This window comes from Giraffa tippelskirchi, chromosome 7 (genome assembly GCF_054371585.1).
Source record: "Giraffa tippelskirchi isolate mGirTip1 chromosome 7, T2T-mGirTip1v1.2.pri, whole genome shotgun sequence".
Classification (NCBI taxonomy): domain Eukaryota; kingdom Metazoa; phylum Chordata; class Mammalia; order Artiodactyla; family Giraffidae; genus Giraffa; species Giraffa tippelskirchi.
Window position 1 is genome coordinate 159,985,959 of NC_137281.1, and position 19,461 is coordinate 160,005,419.

Genomic DNA, 19,461 nt, shown 5'->3' on the forward strand with positions numbered 1-19,461 from the left:
ACTTTCTCCAGAAGGGATGAGAGTCAGGAGGCTTATCTGAGGAGGGACCTCGGAGAGGGACGTTCACTGGTGCAGGCGCCAGAGCTGAGCGTATCGTCGCCTGCAAGGGGCAACGGGAAGTATCGAACCTGTCGGCTCCTCCTCAAGCATGAACAGCAGTGAGATCTGATGATCCAGAATCCAGATGCAGTCAGCTCGTTCAGTCAGAAAGTATTGATTCATATTCATACTTATTCATATTCATACTTCAAGACCCACTTCACAGGGTTGTGACGGAGATCAAATGAACGCGTGTTCGTAAGACACACACAGCAGTGAGTGCCCGGCACCTAGAGCTCGTTTTGTTAAGTGAATAAATCAAAGGAAAGTATTGACATATTTGAGTCCAAAACAATTCAAACTTTGTATGTAGGACCAGAGGTCATGAATCAAGCTCAAAGACAAAAAGATAAAAAAAAAACATTTGTCATATATATGAAAAAAGGTTAATATTTTAAATCTATAACTCTTACAGCTCAATGAAAAAACTATCACCCTCATGAGAAAAGGGACAAATTCTCAAGAGGAGAAACGTAAATGGAAATATACCCATGCAATGATACATAGCTTCAGTTAAAAAAAAAAGAAATCACAGAAATGCCAATTCAAGCAATTTTGAGAGCTCATTTCATCTATCAGATTGGCACAGACTTAAAAAGAATAAGCATACCAATGTCAGTGCAGGTGTCAGAGGAACATGACTTGGTGTAACTGTTTAAAAGGGCGGTCTGATGAACTGAATTAAAATGTAGGTAAGCATGGCCACTGACTCAATTTCCAGCTGCTAGGAATTTATCCTAAGGAGATACCCAAACAAGACAGTAAACTTCCCCACTAGACTGCCTACCCCATGAGATAATGAGCTCCATGAAAGCCAGGTTCATGCCTATTTTATTCAGCAATGCACACAGGCAGTTAGTCCGGTGTCTGACACACACAGAAGACACTCAGTCAATATGTATTGAGTGAAAGCACTGAAATATGCAGCAGCGTTTTCTGGAGAATTTTGTTAGGACATCGTTTAAAGTTGTAGAAACCTGGAAGCTGCCAAAGAGGAGTCTGGAGTATTAGAGGTTTGCTGTTAAATGACACGGGCCGCACTCACCCAGGTTCCCCTTGTTCCCTTCTTTCTGCATTTTCCAGTCGTTTTAAGCAAAGCTTTCCCTTTCCTGAATCACTTTCACGTTCTTATATACTGTATGTGTGAAACCATTTGCAAACATTTCATAATGTAAGAGTCTGGGGGAAAATAGATAAGTTGGCAAAGCTTTTCACCAAATTGAAGCATTTTGTGATCTTTTCAATCAGAAGGGACAAAATGATCCCTTTCTGAAAAGGCTTGTGCTCCCAGCAAATAAGAGAATTGCTAAGTATAACAAATATTATACCCTGCCTGATGGGTCTGTTGTCTGGTTGGGGAAAGCTTTCAATCTATCGGTTTGGGGTATCAAACATTTCCCACAAACTCTTACCTAGGTTCAAAGATGAGGGAAAACACTCCTGAATTAAGAATTTTCTCTGTTTCCAGATGGATGGTCTATAACAACTTATGCTTCTACAAGACCAAATTTGGTTACATCTTTTTTAAAGGTTTTTTTCAAACCCGATAGAAAAATCTGTGCCACGCTGAAGCACTCCACGTGGCCAGAACTACTACTTCTCTGGGAATATTCCCTGCAGTCAGAAGCATGTCCTAAAAGAGGGGGCCCCTCTGAGCACCTGGATTCCATTTAGCCACAGTCAACTCTCAGTATTCAGTTAAACACTGAATTAGCAAATACTGAACCACTGCTCCTAGAGGAGATCTAGGGTTAGGTTCCTGCGAGCCACTGGTCACCACCTGTCCTTCAACTGATCCGTATGTCATCTTATTTTCTCTGATTGCACTTAAAGATACCTTATGTGATATAAATACATATTTATATATATGCTGATTCATTAACATTGAGCTCACAGCCACCAGCACTAGAACCCATGTCTAAACAAAGCTTCTCAAACACCAGAAAAGCTAGTCTTTTGTCCAGATGGCACTCGGTCCCCTAGCACTTACGAGCACAAGACAGTACTGCGGCAGTGTGAGCCGGTACCGTCTCCAACAGCAAAGTCACCAACAAAGAGCACACACACGAAAATCACACTAAAGAGACACGTAACAGGACACTTGTCTACAGTAGGAAAGCAGACACAAAAGAGGGGAGAGTTGCTTTGTTCCGTCTCAGCTGGGAACGTGTGTGCTGGATTACTCAAATTTGTTGCCACTCTGCACGTGTCCACAAAAGACCACGAAAGCACCACAAGTATTGATTTTGCGATTACAAATAAATTTTAGCAAGTGCTTAAAGAACCTCTTAGGGATCAAGGATGTGGAGGTCAGGAGCAGTGGGGTGCAAGAGAGGAAAGCTTGTGACCTGGAGGGGGAAGGAAAAAGGAAATTTTAAACTGAATGAAAAAGGACCACTTGCAAAAAGACAAAGTTCAGCGTGTATGTCATAATCAGTACGGTACAGTGTACCTTTATAATAGAAGAAAACAGATCAGCTAGCTGCTGAGTGTCAAACAGACGGTCACATGCCTTGAGAGGCAAGGATCTTGTCTTAAACTTCTCTTCTGCTCATAGCATGTGGCATTAGTGGTAATCAAAAATATCAATCACTTAGGGAAAAAATGCTCTTTTTTTAATCCCTCTCTTATACTGGTATCTATTTACTATGTCATTTAGTCACTAAGTCATGACCAACTCTGCGACCCTATGGACTGCAGCCCACCAGGTTCCTCTGTCCATGGGAGTCTCCAGGCGAGAGTACTGGAGGGGGTTGCCATTTCCTTCTCCAGGGGATCTTCCCGACCCAGGGATCGAACCCGGGTCTCCTGCTTTGGCAGGTGGGTTCTCTACCACTGAGCCACCTGGGAAGCCCATCTAATAACTGTACAGATTAGTAAAAGAAAAGTAGCATCATCGACGCTTTTCTCCTCCAGCATTTTTAAGAGCATTTATTGTTTTCCTCTCTTCCGCAAGTACACCAAGTACCACAGTCGCATGGCCTGCAGTGACTATGTCTGCCAAAGTCCTAACCATGCCAAGAAATAACTTCTCTCACGTTACTTTTTCAGAGGGATGCGAAAGAAAACAATCGATTCTTCTGCCTTAAGATTGTCTTTTTAAAACAAAGTACCATAGAAGCTCCAAATCTGGGGAACTCTCTGGACTCTCTGGGGAACACTATATAGATTAAAACCATTACCAGCATATTTCCCTGCTGGACAAAGTTCTTTGACAAAGAGAAGCAACTTACTCGTTTATTACGACAGCCAGCCCTGAAGTCTCTTCTCTATTGGGTAGCGCAGTTCACCGACACTTTCAGTTTTGAAAACCCTCCTCCTTCCAAAAATAGCATCTCTTCTGCCTTTAATATTATGATTCAGATGCCACCAAAACGTGCCCATAAAGTGTGAGGCATGAGTGTGTGTGGGCGTTCCATCTCGTACGGGGGGAGGGGGGCGACTGAGGAAGCAGTCAAATGGATTGCTGTCTTTCTGTGGGTGCACACCTCATTTCTCTATACTCAAAGACATGTGACTCTGACTGGCTCCAAAGATTTGGTCCCTGGACAACCAGGTGTCCTTTCTAAGTTGGCATTTCTTCCAGAGAAGAGCCCTGAGCATCCTTCCTCCAGGCCAGCTAGCTAACAGTATGGCTCCCGGAAGGGGGTGCTGCCCACACCGCTGACGGCAGCCACGGGTGCCCGTTGCTCATAGCTAACGTCAGAGGGGCCTCATCATGGGGATCCAGGCGGTTGGCTGAGACTCCCCGCCCAAGGATCCATGCCCCAGGAGTGCCAGCAGAGGTGATCAAGGGCCAAGGTGGCCATGCCACAGAGCCCTGGACTTCCGGACGGAGTCCAGTCCCAGAGTGTGGACGTCAGAGCTCTCCGGAGGCTCCCCTGGCCAAGGTCAAAGGGAGGGATAAAACATCATGACATCGGTTCCAAAGAAACCCCACCTGCTCTTGGCATGCCTAGGCTCATCTTCCCCACGTACCAGCCTCCCCCCACCACCACCGTAAGTCTCCAAGGGCACAGTGAGGAAGAAACTGCAACCATTCAACTTTCTCTTAATGACCTAGGACTGGGAGGACGTAGAGATGGAGAATAAGTAATGGCCATTCCCAATGATGTGGACTCTCAGTTGGCTGGGCTCCTGAAAGGTCATCTGGTCAACCTCTTTGTAGGAAAAACATGGTTCTCTTTGGCCTTGATGATCCAGCCAGGCAGATTTGCTGGAATAAGTTTCTTCAACCACACACACCCACAGCACATGGATGTTAAGGACTTGAACGATGAAAACCTACTCCGACACACCCCTCTCCCCTCCAAACTCCAGTGATATCTCCCGGCCTGCAGCGCCTGCCCCCGTGTGAGAGCCCAGCTCAGCCATCCAGCGAGGACTCCAGAGTCAGTGCTGTTGGAGAACCTGAATATCAAACCGAGCACAAAGGGAATCATACACAGGAATTGCTAGGGAGGGAAAAAAGCTCATTCCATCTACTGCATTCTCTCTGGCAGACACAACTGAAAGATTTTTTTTTTTAATCCCCGAAAAACTCATTTAAACTGGGGGTGCAAAAGGCATCTGAAACGTGAGAGTCCCTGGGCCGGTGCAGGGAGAGAAGGGGAAGGTTTCAAAGAAACACAAAAGCAACACAGACCTGAACAGGGAGCAGACTGCCCGACAACAAGGCAGCCAACTGCCAAACTGTCATTTTGCTCGGCGGCTGAACAGAAGGCTCCAGTAATGACAACCACAAAACTCATTTAAAGTCTGAAAAGGTGACTAATGAGCTCATTCATGCTGCCTATAAATTATTCACTACAACACTGATCCCACTCAAGACAAACAGTAAAGTAAACTTTAAACACAGCCACCGCTGGCCTCCACAGAAGAGCGAGTTATGTCTGTAAAACTTTTCACAATGAGGGGTACTTGTCTCTCCCTCCGTCCATTGTCACATTCATTCTTCTGTTTACTTTTTTTTTACTGCCTTTAATCAAGTTTAAGCAGACACAGCTGTTACACATTTATTTCTCTGTAGAGTTTTTTCCATTAGTTATTACGAGCAATCATGATGCTCTAAAAATAGCAGCAAATTATATTCTCTCGAAATTGAAGGCTGACCTTAAAATGAAGCCCAGGTCTTCAGAAAGAATATTCAGATGCACATGTTGGTGAGTGACAGCCCCGCACAAAGGCGAAACAAAAGTGCATTTTACTCTCTCGGAAAGGTTGGCAACTGGCTTCCAAATTTCCCTAGGTTCTAGTGGAAACTGCTTGTTTTAAAATCTAACAAGACAGAACCTGCTTCAAGTGGTCATGTTTTGGTTGAGATTTTCATGAAAACTCAAAGAATAAAAGGGGAAACGTCTCATTTTGGCTGCTCAGCGAAGATAAACCCAGCAGCAGGTTTGTTGGGAACCCACCACATTGCTGCACACCGCTTTCAGTTTCCTGTTTAATATTAAATAAAGAATTTTAGCTCTTCTGTTTTTACAAACTGTGCTGTTTGCAACTACTGTCACCACTCCAAGCATTATGACTCTGGAGAAGTAGTCCTGTATTTTTCAAACCTTTTTTTAAAATCTTAGTATCTATTTCCAAGATGCAGTAAGAGTTAAAGAGGTTCAAATCTAATAGGTTTTTTTTTTTTTTTTTCAAAAATAGTCCTCAAATAAGTGCTTACATTAGTTCTTGGTCAGATCGCTGAACATTATGTATTTTTAAACTGCTTTGAATACTTTGAACAGGAGCCGCAGAAAAGCCACAGAAAACACTCGTAGTCAAATACCGCCAGATGGAGGTTCTGAATAACCAAAAGTGAAAGCAGAAAGGTCTGAGGCTCGGTCCTGCCCTGTGCACACCTCGAGATTACAGGGGGGAAAACAATGAATGATTCCCCGGTCTCAGGCAGAGGAAGCTTGCATAACACATGAGAAGCACCCCATGCCAGGCCAACTGAGACCCGGGCTTGAACTTCAACCTGAGAGCCGGCCCAGCTGCGTCTCCATTTAAGGAAAACCTTCAGCCCGTGAACTAAAGACTGGTCCGGCCGTTTCCGCTGTATGAAATGCAAAGCAAGTTTTTCTTTTCAAAGCAAGAGGAGTCCTGCCATATTGATAGCAAAGTACTTTGCCACCTACCGACAACAGTCTGGTGGTTCTTCGTGTGTTTTGTGTGATTTTATCCACACTTCTGTATCAAGTAGGAAGCCATTCTCTTGGTCCTCTGTGCACAAGAGTTCTTGCAGATTCACTGTTGTCGTTGTTTGCATCAAACGTGTGAAAGCCCGATTCCATCCAGAGAAATGGGGACGTCTAAAATGGCGTCCTGGTGAAGTCTCGGTGTCTCTACAGCTCTCCACTAACTAGATTGCTGTCACTTCTCTGTGGAAGGGCGGGGACAATATACCACTTTGAAACCAAGCCCCAGGGGGCCCTTCCCTAGTAACGAGTCTGACAGACAGGGCTTGCCTCTCCTGTCATTGGCAGGAGACCCACTGGTCCAGAGACCCTCCTTACAGCTCCCTACTCCTCACCGTCCTGAGGCCCGAGGGACAGTCGGTTTTGCCTGAGGATGTTCAAGGCACCTGAACAACAAAAGCCACAACAATGAACACCAAGCACCCAGTTACTGCGATCCAAAGAGCTACCCAGCATACAAAACAGCACCAGCTCTCCAGCGCTCCCTACGTGCCAGGCACCAGGCCAGGAGCTTCAGCGGCATTATTTACTGTGTTCTTCCATGCTCCTTCCCAGGGAAGGGCTGTCATCCTCCTTTACAGATGAGGACACGGAGGCTTCAAGAAGTTAAGTGATGGGAGTTCCCTGGTGGCCTGGTGGTTAGGATTCGGGGCTTTCACTGCCATGACCGAGTTCAGTTTTTAGTTGGGGAATGGAGATCCCTCAAGCTGTGCAGCACAGCCAAAATATGAAATAAATAAAATAATATAAAATAAAGAAGTTATTTACTGGTGGTGAATAATTGGCACTAAGAGCTGAAATGAAGAGTTAAGACCCCAAGCCTCTCTGGCCTGCAAAGCCCATCGTCTTAGGCACTGACCTCTCCCATTTAGGGTATCCAAGATCTAATTTCCAAGCTCCCAGAAGACAGCTTGTTGCTTGCAATCTACCTCTCGAGCTCCTTAGTCAGAGGTTTTGGGTTTCTCTGATTTGGCTTTTGCATAGCATTTTTCAGATGGACCGCTAACCATAGACACTCTTTCTGCTCCTGATGCCGACATAGAAATGGACATCGTTCAATGAATGACAAACCTATCTACAAAATACCAAAAGTCCCAGTGCAATGGGCACATGCCACCACCGTGCTCCTGGCCGAATTATAAAACACAAGATTTGGAGGAAAAAAACTCATATGACAGTTGACAACTCCAGAGGCTAGGCCAAGTCTGCCCCTATCTCCCCCTTGGATGGACCCTCAGAAAGTACAGCAGTTAAGAAAGTGTCCAACAAGCAACTCATGGAACAATCTACTCCTTGTCTCCAGTCTTCATCGTAACCTCCTCTAATCCAACAGACGACCCCCATTGCACAGAGGAGGAGCTGATGGTTTCCCTTCAAGCTCACACTTACAAAGCACAGACGTTTGACTAGAGACCATTTTTTCTCTTTCACTTTGCACACAAAGTTAGGGGGTAATCGTCTGCACAGTTTAGGAACACCACTGATCACCACACCAGAACTAATTTCCCAAAGCTGTATTGCAGGGAATTCGATCAAGGCACAGATCAACCTTTGCCAGCTCCATAAATACGTTCCAAAATGAGCCAGCCACAAGAAAAATATACCGGCTGTAGTACTCATTCGATTAGTAGGACTTTTTCCCATATATCCTGGACAGGAGGGTCAAACTCGCCCACTAAGGCAGTCTTGGGTCCCCCAGGTCCTCAGAGTGCACCCAGCCTTGCACACTAGAGATGGAGAAGGAGACACACTCCCATAGCCCACTGCCATCTCCAGACCACGTCACCTCCATGTCCCAAAACTTTTGGGTAGCAAGGCCCAGGAGGTCATTCCCTCAGGAACCACCCCCGGATACTCCTTGAAAGTATCCTGCTGCCGCTGCTGGAATCTCAGTCCAGACTGGCCAAAGGCTCCGTAAAAAGTGGGTGAAGTAGAAAGTTGTGGTCTGTGGGTCGGTCTTGAGAAGCCCTCAACATCCACAGGGATCTGCTTCCACTGCCTTTTAGAGTCCCTCTCTGGCTTCTGCCACCCCCAGCTCCCTCTGAAGCCAAATCAAAACGCTTGGCTTCTTTGTGATCCCAGCTTCCTAGCTGAGCCTCCAATGGTTATGGGAGGAAAAATAAGCCATGCCCGGACCTTCCCAGATCTGCTGTGAACCAACAACCAAGTTAGGCTAGCCACAAACAAAGCATGCTTTACTCGGTAAAAGCAGGGTTTCTAAATCGTTTTCTGGTGCTCCCCCCTCACATCCTCCACTGCCCATTTTTCTAGATGAAAATCTACAACTCCTGGGTAGGAAGAAAGTTACTAAGACTGACTGCCCTGACTTATCTAAACAGAGCTCTTTGTTTACTGATTACATGCTCAGCTTTACAGTGCTGGCCTGAAAAAGGTTTGGTCATTCATTACGAAAACCAATTAATAAATAAAAGCTTAAAGGTGACGCTTAAGAAGGATTTCCATGGATTCAGACAAGCCCCCTAATTTATTTTAGTTTTTAAAAAGTTATTTATTTACGGCTGCGCGGGTCTTCACTGCTGCCCGCGTGCTCACTCGAGTTGCGGCCAGCAGGGGCTACTCTCTAGTGCAGTCGTGGGCATCTCATCGCAGCGGCTCCTCTTATTGCATATCAAGGGCTCTAGGCAATGTGCAAGCCCCGTAAGTAAGGGGACAACTGAAGCCTGGGGAAGTGACTTAGGGCCACGTGTCAGAACATACACAGGTAATACCCTCTCCAGGGTGTATTCTCCTCTGCCTTCCCAAGAGCACTCCAAATTCCACAGTCTTGTAGTTTGGGTTGGACTGACCCCCTCATCAGCTCCAAAGGCACTGGACGGGTCCTGAAGAAAAGGCAGGTCCAGTCAGCACTCAGTACAGGAGCCAACACGTTTCCTCTCTTGTCTGGACACTGACTGAGCTGAATTTTCTATCATTTGTAACCCAAAGCATCCCACCACATCCCCACACAGACTTAGTGATGGATCCCACTTCTTGACTCCCTGTCCACAGATGTTTCTGCCCAAATAAAGTCTTTAACGTTACAAAATAGAGAACACTAATCTAAAGAAAAATTAAAAAATGAAGTTATTTACAAAACAGAAACCGACTGCACAGACACAGAAAAAAACTTACGGATACCAAAAGGGAAAAGGAGGGGAGGGATAAGCTGGGAGTTTGGGCTTAACAGATACACAGTCTGGGCTTTCCTCATAGCTCAGTCGGTGTGCAGGAGACTTCGGTTCAATTCTTGGGTCAGGAAGATCTGCTGGAGAAGGGATAGGCTACCCACTGCAGTATTCTTGGGCTTCCCTGGTGCCTCAGCTGGTAAAGAATCTGCCTGGAATGCGGGAGACCTGGGTTCGATCTCTGGGTTGGGAAGATCCCCTGGAGAAGGGAAAGGCTACTCACTCCGGTATTCTGTCCTGGAGAATTCCATGGACTGTATCGTCCATTGGGTCGCAAAGAGTCGGACACGACTGAGCGACTTTCACTAGACTATACTATATATATATATATATAAAGTAGATAACGAACAAGAGACTGCTGTACAGCACGGGGAACCGTACTCAGCATTTTACAATAATCTATAAAGGAAAAGAATCTGAAAAAGAATACAGATATACATATGTTTATGAATATATATGTACAACTGAATCACTGTGATGTACACCTGAAACTAATACAATGTTGTGAATCATCTGTGTTTCCCTAAAAAGAAACAGAGAAAACAGTATTTTTGCTACACAGTGGCTGGACTTGATAGGAATAAAAAGATTTTGGAGAAAAACATGAAGTTAATATTATCATTGAGCATTTTAAAAGTATGGCTGAGTGGGGATTTCCCCAGTGGTGAATAAACCACCTTGCAATGCAAGGAATGTGGGTTCAATTCCTGGTTGGGGGACTAAGATCTCACGTGCTACAGGAAAACTAAGCTCGAAAACTGCAACTACTGTGCCCATACGTCACAACTAGAGAGTCCACGCGCTACGACGAACGATCATCCGTGCCACAACTGAGCTATGTGGGGTGGCGAAAGGGCACGTCCCTGCTAGTCAGGACTGACAAACCATGGTCCACCGGAGAAGGGAATGGCAAACCACTTCAGTATTCTTGCCTCGAGAACCCCATGATCACAACAAAAAGGCAAAAAGACCCAACACAGCCAAATAAATAAATGCTTTTTGAAAAGTATACCTGAATATATAAACTTGCCCATATTAATAGAGCAGTATTGATGAAGGCAGACTAACTGTAGAAAATTCATAGCTAGAGGGGAGGCAAGCTTCATCTAGAGTTGAGATGAACCATGACAAAAACAGGACGAACCTAAAAGAAGCAGAAGATATTAAGAAAAGGTGGCAAGAATACATAGAAGAACTACACAAAAAAGATCTTAATGACCCAGATAACCAAGATGGTGTGATCACTCACCTAGAGCCAGACATCCTGGAGTCCAAAGTCAAGTGGGACTTAAGAAGAATCAGTATGAACAAAGCTAGTGGAGGTGATGGAATTCTAGCTGAGCTATTTCGAGTCCTAAAAGATGATGCTATTAAAGTGCTGCACTCGATATGCCAGCAAATTTGGAAAACTCAGCAGTGGCCACAGGACTGGAAAAGATCAGTTTTCATTTTAATCCCAAAGAAAGGCAATGCAAAGAATGTTCAAACTACCACACAACTGCACTCATCTCACACGCTAGTAATGCTCAAAATTCTCCAAGCAAGGCTTCAACAATAAGTGAATCAAGAACTTCCAGATGTTAAAGCTGGATTTAGAAAAGGCAGAGAAACCAGAGAGCAAATTGCCAACTGCTGGATCATCAAACAAGCAAGAGAGTTCCAAAAAAAACATCTATTTCTGCTTTACTGACTACGCCAAAGCCTTTGACTGTGTGGATCACAACAAACTGTGGAAAATTCTTCAAAAGATGGGAATACCAGACCACCTGACCTGTCTCCTGAGAAATCTGTACGAAGATCAGGAAGCAACAGTTAGAACCGGACATGGAACAACAGACTGGTTCCAAATTGGGAAAGGAGTACGTCAAGGCTGTATATTGTCACCCTGCTTATTTAACTTATATGCAGAGTACATCATGAGAAACGCTGGGCTGGATGAAGCACAAGCTGGAATCAAGATTGCCAGGAGAAATATCAATAACCTCAGATTCGCAGATGACACCACCCTTATGGCAGAAAGTGAAGAAGAACTAAAGAGCCTCTTGATGAAAGTGCAAGAGGAGAGTGAAAAAGTTGGCTTAAAACTCAACATTCAAAAAATGAAGATCATGGCATCTGGTCCCATCACTTTATGGCAAATAGATGGGGAAACAGTGGAAACAGTGGCTGACTTTATTTTTTGGGTCTCCAAAAATCACTGCAGATGGTGACTGCAGCCATGAAATTAAAAGACGCTTGCTCCTTGGAAGGAAAGTTACGACTAACCTAGATAGCATATTAAAAAGCAGAGACATTACTTTGCCAACAAACATCCATCTAGTCACAGCTATGGTTTTCCAGTAGTCACATATGGATGTGAGGGTTGGACTATAAAGAAAGCTGAGCGCCTAAGAATTGATGCTTTTGAACTGTGGTGTAGGAGAAGACTCTTGAGAGCCCCTTGGACTGCAAAGAGATCAAACTAGTCCATCCTAAAGGAAACCAGTCCTGAATATTCATTGGAAAGACTGATGCTGAAGCTCCAATACTTTGGCCACCTGATGTGAAGAACCGACTCACTGGAAAAGACCCTGATGCTGGGAAAGACTGAAAGCGGGAGAAGGGGACGACAGAGGGTGAGATGATTGGATGGTATCACCAACTCAATGGACATGAGTTTGAGCAAGCTCTGGGAGTTGGTGATGGACAGGGAAGCCTGGCGTCCTGCAGTCCGTGGGGTCGCAAGGAGTCTGACACGACTGAGGACTGAACTGAACTGATGACTCCCACTCAGGTCTCAGAGTTTGACTTGAAGCCAACTCCATGTCAACCTCCCAGAGGGACAATACCTGAACTTTATATCCCCAAGTGCTCATTTCCAGATCCGATGCTGATTGAAAGGTGATGATGATCACAGTGGCTCAGCTCATCATGTAGTTACTACATGAAGACACTGAGCTGTATGTTATCTGCTTCACGTCATCGAAGGCTTCCAATGGTCAGCATGACATAGGTTGATCAAAGTAGACAGCCAACAAATAACTGTTGCATGAAATTTAACTAATTAAAATTCTATTTAGTCTCAATGAGAACTCATTCTTTAGTTAAATGAAAAGTATAAAATTAAAAAGATGTCAATAAACATAATAAAATATAATCTAGTTAATATTTATTGTTAACTTACAGGAAAATTTACCATGAAATACTGGAACTTAAACCTCAGCACCCCTCACTCATACAAGTCCCATCCAAGGCTCAGGAAGGTCCCCAAAAATGTGTTGAATGGGCATCCTTCATATTTAAATGAGACACTGCATAGAAACACTTAATATGCCCTGAAACCTTACAGCTCATATGTTGAAAGAAATTTGAAAGAGCTTTCCCCAAATTTGACAATAATCCTAAAACTTTACATGACATTACCAACAACCAGCTGTGAAGCGAAAAGAACTTTTTTCCAAACTATTAATTATAAAAAACAAATCCCAACCAAGTACAAAATGGAGTATTTCCTGCCGTATCAATAAACAAGGCTGTCACAGCCATCAGGGATTCCGACCCTTCACATGTGAATTCTGAGCCCAGGAAGAACGATGCCTACTATTAGGAAGCCGTTAGCCATGGAGCTGCCACCACAAGCTGCCACCACTGCCTAAGGTGAGCAAGGAACTAAGGATATGACTATCACATCAAAGGATGCTGGCCCCAGAGAGCTGAGATGCATACGAAAGGAATGATTTCAATAAATCCAGACTGTTGCATCTTCCCATACATAGAAAAGCGCTAAATTTCTTTACTTGAGATATCTGGTTTTCCTTAATTAACAATAATCTACGATGTTCAGACTGCCTGCCCCTGGCAGCAAAATTCAATCTAACCTGACTCCCCTGCCGGTCTCCTCAGAACAGTTCTCTCGGGGTCACCTAAGATGCTGTCTCCTGGGCTTGAAGTCTGAAATATTCCCACCAAATAAAACATAACTCTCAACTTCTAGGTTGTGACTACTTTTTTAAGTCGACACAACCATGCCAGAGGAATGGATGAACTATCTCGCTAGTCTCTAGAAAGAAAGTGGCATTCCAAAATCACTGAAGAAATGATCACATCAAGGAATGACCAAGGAGTACACAGCCCAAAAAATGTAGGAAGAAAAGTAACATTACTTTGTTTTGATTTCATGATGTCTAGGATGTCAGCTTTGTAATCATACACTTTTTGTGTTTTCTTTTATCATTGGAAAAAAAGGCTTACTTATACCTGGTTCCATATTTGCAATTTCACATCCTTTTGCAAGTTCCCTCCTAGCCCAGATTGAACAGACTTCAGGCCACACACAGCCTACATCTACCCCATGCGTGCCTACTGTGTGCCCGGCTCATAGCTTCTCATGGATTATCTCCTCTGACGACCAACAGCTCTTGGAGGCAGGTACTATGGGGTCACACAGAGTCGGACACGACTGAAGCGACTTAGCAGCAGCAGCAACTATTATCCTTATTTTACAGATGACAGATGTGGGCTCCAAGATGGTTAAAATAACCTGCCAAAGGTTAGCTAACGGGCCTTCCCTGGCAGCCCAGTGATTAAGACACTCTGTTTCCGCTGCTACAGGGGGCACGGTTTCAATTCTTGTTCAGGGAACAAAGAACATGCATGCCACGTGGCTCAGCCAAAAACGAGAAAAAAAGAAAAGCAGTTACTCAAGTAAGAGGCGGCAGAGCGGAGAGCGGACCCAGCCGTCTGACCCAACAGTCTCTGAACCAGGAGGCCATCCTGCCTGCCCAGTTCTGCTTCTTGGCCAGCCCGCCCCCACCAAGGCAAGGAAGGGAAGGGCTGCCCTCTCTCTGACCCAGGCGGGCCTCCCTGCCCCGGGTGGCTGCAGGAGCGTCCTGGGAGGGCTGGGGGACAGTGAGCGGGTCATGCCCGTGGAGCAGAGAGCCGTATTTCAGTTCCCTGCAGAGCTGAGGGGCAACCCTCATTCACGGGCACCTTCCAGCCACAACTTCTAGGTCGGTGACCAGCTCTTTCCTTTGATGTTACGGATGGTTCAGGTGGTGCTGGTCAAACTGCAGAGAAACAGATACAAGGATAGTGGGTCCCAGGGTCCAAGACCGCTTTAAGGAGGACTCAGGCAGAGGCCTGGACATGGTCTGGCGGCAGAGAACACAGCCCTGAGCGAAGTCTGAGATCATGGCGGAAGCTCCAGCCTTCCGTCCGCCTCAGCCGGGCCCGCCCAGGTCACTGCGAGCCGGGGCTGCCCCCACTCCAGTTCAGAACAGCACTCGTGTCCGCCTGCCCCGCTCTGAGGCGTCTTCGCCAAACACCCGCAGCCTCTGCACACAGGACCAGGTCTGCTCTCTCTCGGTCCCGCCCATGCAATGATACAGACGATGGTACAGTAAAGCCATACGTGATTTACCGTCTCTGCGGGGCCTGCAGGGGAGCCAGGAGGAGCCCAGGAAGACTGTGGCGCCCGGCCTTTGACTTTGCCGTAGATAACGTGTCACTGCTCACCTCCGGTGGTCAGAGTCACCCCCAGATCACAGCTCTGTCCTACACCCCTTGAACAGAAAAAACTGTCTTGGTACTGATGGGGGCTTCCCTGGGGGCTCAGACGGTAAAGACTCCGCCTGCAATGCAGGGGTCCTGGGTTTCATCCCTGGATCAGGAAGATCCCCTGGAAAGGGAATGGCAACCCACTCCAGTATTCTTGCCAGGGAAATCCCATGGACAGAGGAGTCTGGCGGGCTACAGTTCATGGGGTCACAAAGGGTCACAAAGAATTGGACACGACTGAGCAGCTAAGAAAGCTGAGCACTGAAGAACTGATGCTTTTGAACTGTAGTGTTGGGGAAGACTCTCGAGAATCTCTTGGACTGCAAGGAGATCCAACCAGTCCCTCTTAAAGGAAATCAGTCCTGAATATTCATTGGAAGGACTGATGCTGAAGCTGAAATTCCAATACTTTGGCCACCTGATGCGAGGAACTAACTCATTTGAAAAGACCTTGATGCTGGGAAAGATTGAAGGTGGAAGGAGAAGGGGACGACAGAGGATAAGACGATTGGATGGCATCACCGACTCAATGGACATGAGTTTGGGTAAACTCCGGGAGTTGGTGATGGACAGGGAGACCTGGTGTGCTGCAGTCCATGGGGTCGCAAAGAGTCAGACACAACTGAGTGACTGAACTGAACTGAGCAGCTAACACAGGCACTAGTCTCAAAGGGAGACACCACCCAGCCCCTAGCCAGCAGGGTAGACTGTACTAACATACCTAAAGAACCCAGTCCAGTTCAGTTCAGTTCAGTCGCTCAGTTGTGTCCGACTCTCTGCCACCCCATGAACCACAGCACGCCAGGCCTCCCTGTCCATCACCAACTCCCCGAGTCCACCCAAACCCATGTCCTACGAGTTGGTGATGCCATCCAGCCATCTCATCCTCTGTCATCCCCTTCTCCTTCTGCCCTCAATCTTTCCCAGCATCAGGGTCTTTTCCAATGAGTCAGCTCTTCACATCAGGTGGCCAAAGTACTGGAGTTTCAGCTTCAACATCAGTCCTTCCAATGAACACCCAGGACTGATCTCCTTTAGGATGGACTGGTTGGATCTCCTTGCAGTCCAAGGGACTCTCAAGAGTCTTCTCCAACACCACAGTTCAAAAGCATCAATTCTGCAGCGCTCAGCTTTCTTCACCGTCCAACTCTCACATCCACACATGACCACTGGAAAAACCATAGCCTTGACCAGACAGACCTTTGTTGGCAAAGTAATGTCTCTGCTTTTTAATATGCTATCTAGGTTGGTCATAACTTTCCTTCCAAGGAGCAAGCATCTTTTAATTTCACGACTGCAGTCACCATCTGCAGTGATTTTGGAGCCCAGAAAAATAAAGTCTGACACTGTTTCCACTGTTTCCCCATCTATCTGCCCTGAAGTGATGCGACCTGATGCCATGATCTTAGTTTTCTGAATGTTGAGCTTTAAGCCAACTTTTTCACTCTCCTCTTTCACTTTCATCAAGAGGCTCTTTAGTTCTTCTTCACCTTCTATCTTAAGGGTGGTGTCATCCGCATATCTGAGGTTATTGATATTTCTCCTGGCAATTTTGATTCCAGCTTGTGCTTCCTCCAGCCCAGCGTTTCTCATGACGTACTCTGCATACACATTAAACAAGCAGGATGACAATATACAGGCTTGATGTACTCCTTTTCCTATTTGGAACCAGTCTGTTGTTCCATTGTCCAGTTCTAACTGTTGCCTCCTGACCTGCATACAGGTTTCTCAAGAGACAGGTCAGGTGGTCTGGTATTCCCATCTCTTTCAGGATTTTCCATAGTTTATTGTGATCCACACAGTCAAAGGCTTTGTCATAGTTAATAAAGCAGAAATAGATATTTTTCTGGTACTATCTTGCTTTTTCGATAATACATCAGATGTTGGCAATTTGATCTCTGGTTCCTCTGCCTTTTCTAAAACCAGCTTGAACATCTGGAAGCTCACGGTTCATGTATTGCTGAAGCCTGGCTTAGAGAATTTTAAGTATTACTTTACTAGCGTGTGAGATGAGTGCAATTGTGCGGTAGTTTGAACATTCTTTGGCATTGTCTTTCTTTGGGATTGGAATGAAAACTGATCTTTTCCAGTCCTGTGGCCACTGCCGCGTTTTCCAAATTTGCTGGCATATCGAGTGCAGCCCTTTCACAGCATCATCTTTCAGGATTTGAAATAGCTCAACTGGAATTCCATCACCTCCACTAGCTTTGTTCGTAGTGATGCTTCTTAAGGCCCACTTGACTTCACATTCCAGGATGTCTGGCTCTAGGTGAGTGATCACACCATCATGATTATCTGGGTCGTGAGGAAGTTTTTTGTACAATTCTTCTGTGTATTTTGCCACCTCTTCTTAATATCTTCTCGCTTCAGTTAGGTCCCTACCATTTCTGTTCTTTATTGAGCCCATCTTTGCATAAAGTGTTCCCTTGCTATCTCTAATTTGCTTGAAAAGATCTCTAGTCTTTCCCATTCTATTGTTTTCCTCTATGTCTTTGCATTGATCTCTGAGGAAGGCTTTCTTATCTCTCCTTGCTATTCTTTGGAACTCTGCATTCAAATGGGTATATCTTTCCTTTTCTCCCTTGCTTTTCACTTCTGTCTTTTCACAGCTATTGGTAAGGCCTCCTCAGACAGCCATTTTGCTTTTTTGCATTTCTTTTTCTTGGGGATGGTCTTGATGCCTGTCTCCTGTACAATGTCACGAACCTCCATCCATAGTTCATCAGGTATTCTGTCTATCAGATCTAGTCCTTTAAATCTATTTCTCACTTTGGTCTTCCTCAAAGAGAGAGAAGGCTGAGAGTCGGGGAGGGGGACCAGGGTCGGGAGGCCGTTACAGATTCCACAAAGGCGAGACCTTTCTCTGAGACCAGCCCAGAGCGCTGGCAGCGTTACCCCCGGCCTTGACACTGGGGCCTCAGCGACAACTGTTGTCCTTCAGTCACTCAGTCGTATCCAACTCTTTTGCGTCCCCACGGACTGTAGCCCACCAGGCTCCTCTGTCCATGGGGTTTCGCAGGCAAGAACACTGGAGTAGGTTGCCATTTTCTCCTCCAAGGAATCTTCCGGACCCAAGGGATCGAACCCGCATGTCCTGCATCACAGACGGATTCTTTCCCACTGAGCCACCAGCGAAGCCCGGGGGGCTGGCTGTGAGCCACTGTTTTTCCCAGTGGCATGCATTCAAATCCTCCAGCTCCTCCTTTCCCCATTCCCAGGTTCAGCAAACCCCTTCTAGGCAGTGATGCTTCTCCCTGTAAATCAGTGCACAGGCGTTCTGCCTTGACACACCTGTCCAGGGAGCTTAGTGAACAGGTGCACCTTTGGGAACAGGTCAGCCTCTCAGGATGAGGGCAGTTCACGGAGGTGGCATCACCCAGTGGGGTGCTGGTCAGCACTGCTGTCTGCCCTCACCACCCGCCAGCATCACATCTGCGAGGCCTCGCATAGGGTCCTTTCCAGCGCACAGTTAGCGTTGGAAACCTTTGCTGACTAAGAGCTGGAGAATTGATGGATACGTCCTAGGGATCGATGGACCATTAGAAGGAATGCACTCTTCTTTTTGACTGCCACGACATCCACTTAAAAGACAGACCGCAGGCTGGGCGAGCACGCCAGCTTTGCAGCCCCAGTCAAACCTGAGGGCCTGGCCAAGTCCTTTCACCTCTGGGGGCCTTTCTGCCCTCACCTGTAAAAGGGGGTTACAATACTACCTCCCTCAGGGGGCTTCCAGGAGGGTCAAATATAGGGACGTTTGTAAAGCACCAACATGGATGTGTGGCACAGAGTAAATGCTGTACAAGTGTTTACCATTCTAAGGGAAAATACAAAGAGAATCCTAATAGAACAAGAGTTAAGAGCCAACGTTAGGAATTATTCCACTCATTATTCACATTAACTGTGCCTATTACTGGTACATTTTCTCCCAAGCAAAACGATTAAACCTTTTCTTCTTTTCTTTCTTTATAGTTTAAGCTATCAAGAAACCATTGAAATTCTTTCCTGGAATTAATTAGGGTTTGTCGATAATTTCTACGACTCTCAGAAGATCTGCTGAAAAACTTTTCTATTCTTGGTCCCAGATCCTGTGCTGTCTCTGCTGAAGGAAAAACAGCACGCGCTCTCACAACAGCAGACCCAGAACACACTTGCCTGACCTCAGTGACCCCAGCAGGGTTTGCAGGAGGCTGCCCCTGGAGAACGCGCCTTCCTAGGCGGGGCTGTCGCAGGGGAGCCGAACACACGGACAACGAGGGGTTTTTTCTTTTTTAAAAGAGTTTATTTATTGATTTGGTCAGCTAATTTTCTGACTGCGCTGGGGCTTCACTGCTGCACGCGGCCCTTCTCGAGCTGAGACAAGTGGGGCTGCTCTGCAGGGCTGGGCCTCCCCCCGCGGAGGCTCCTCCGGCTGCGTAGCTCGGGCCCTGGGGCACGCAGGCTGCGGCGGCTGT

The 19,461-nt window shown here is 46.2% G+C and overlaps 1 protein-coding gene across 17 annotated transcripts in view; it reads right to left on the minus strand.

Moving 5' to 3' along the window:
• The window catches only part of FOXN3 (forkhead box N3), a 538,038-nt gene that overhangs the window by 261,088 nt on the left and 257,489 nt on the right, over positions 1-19,461 (minus strand). For 3 of the 17 annotated variants that reach the window (XM_081510825.1, XM_081510817.1, XM_081510809.1), the window contains exon 1: positions 6,231-6,467. The exons of the other annotated variants lie outside the window; for them this stretch is intronic. The gene's annotated coding sequence lies outside the window, so the exon portion shown is untranslated. Of the gene's footprint in view, positions 1-6,230; positions 6,468-19,461 lie in introns of those variants that run through there. 17 annotated transcript variants of the gene reach the window in all.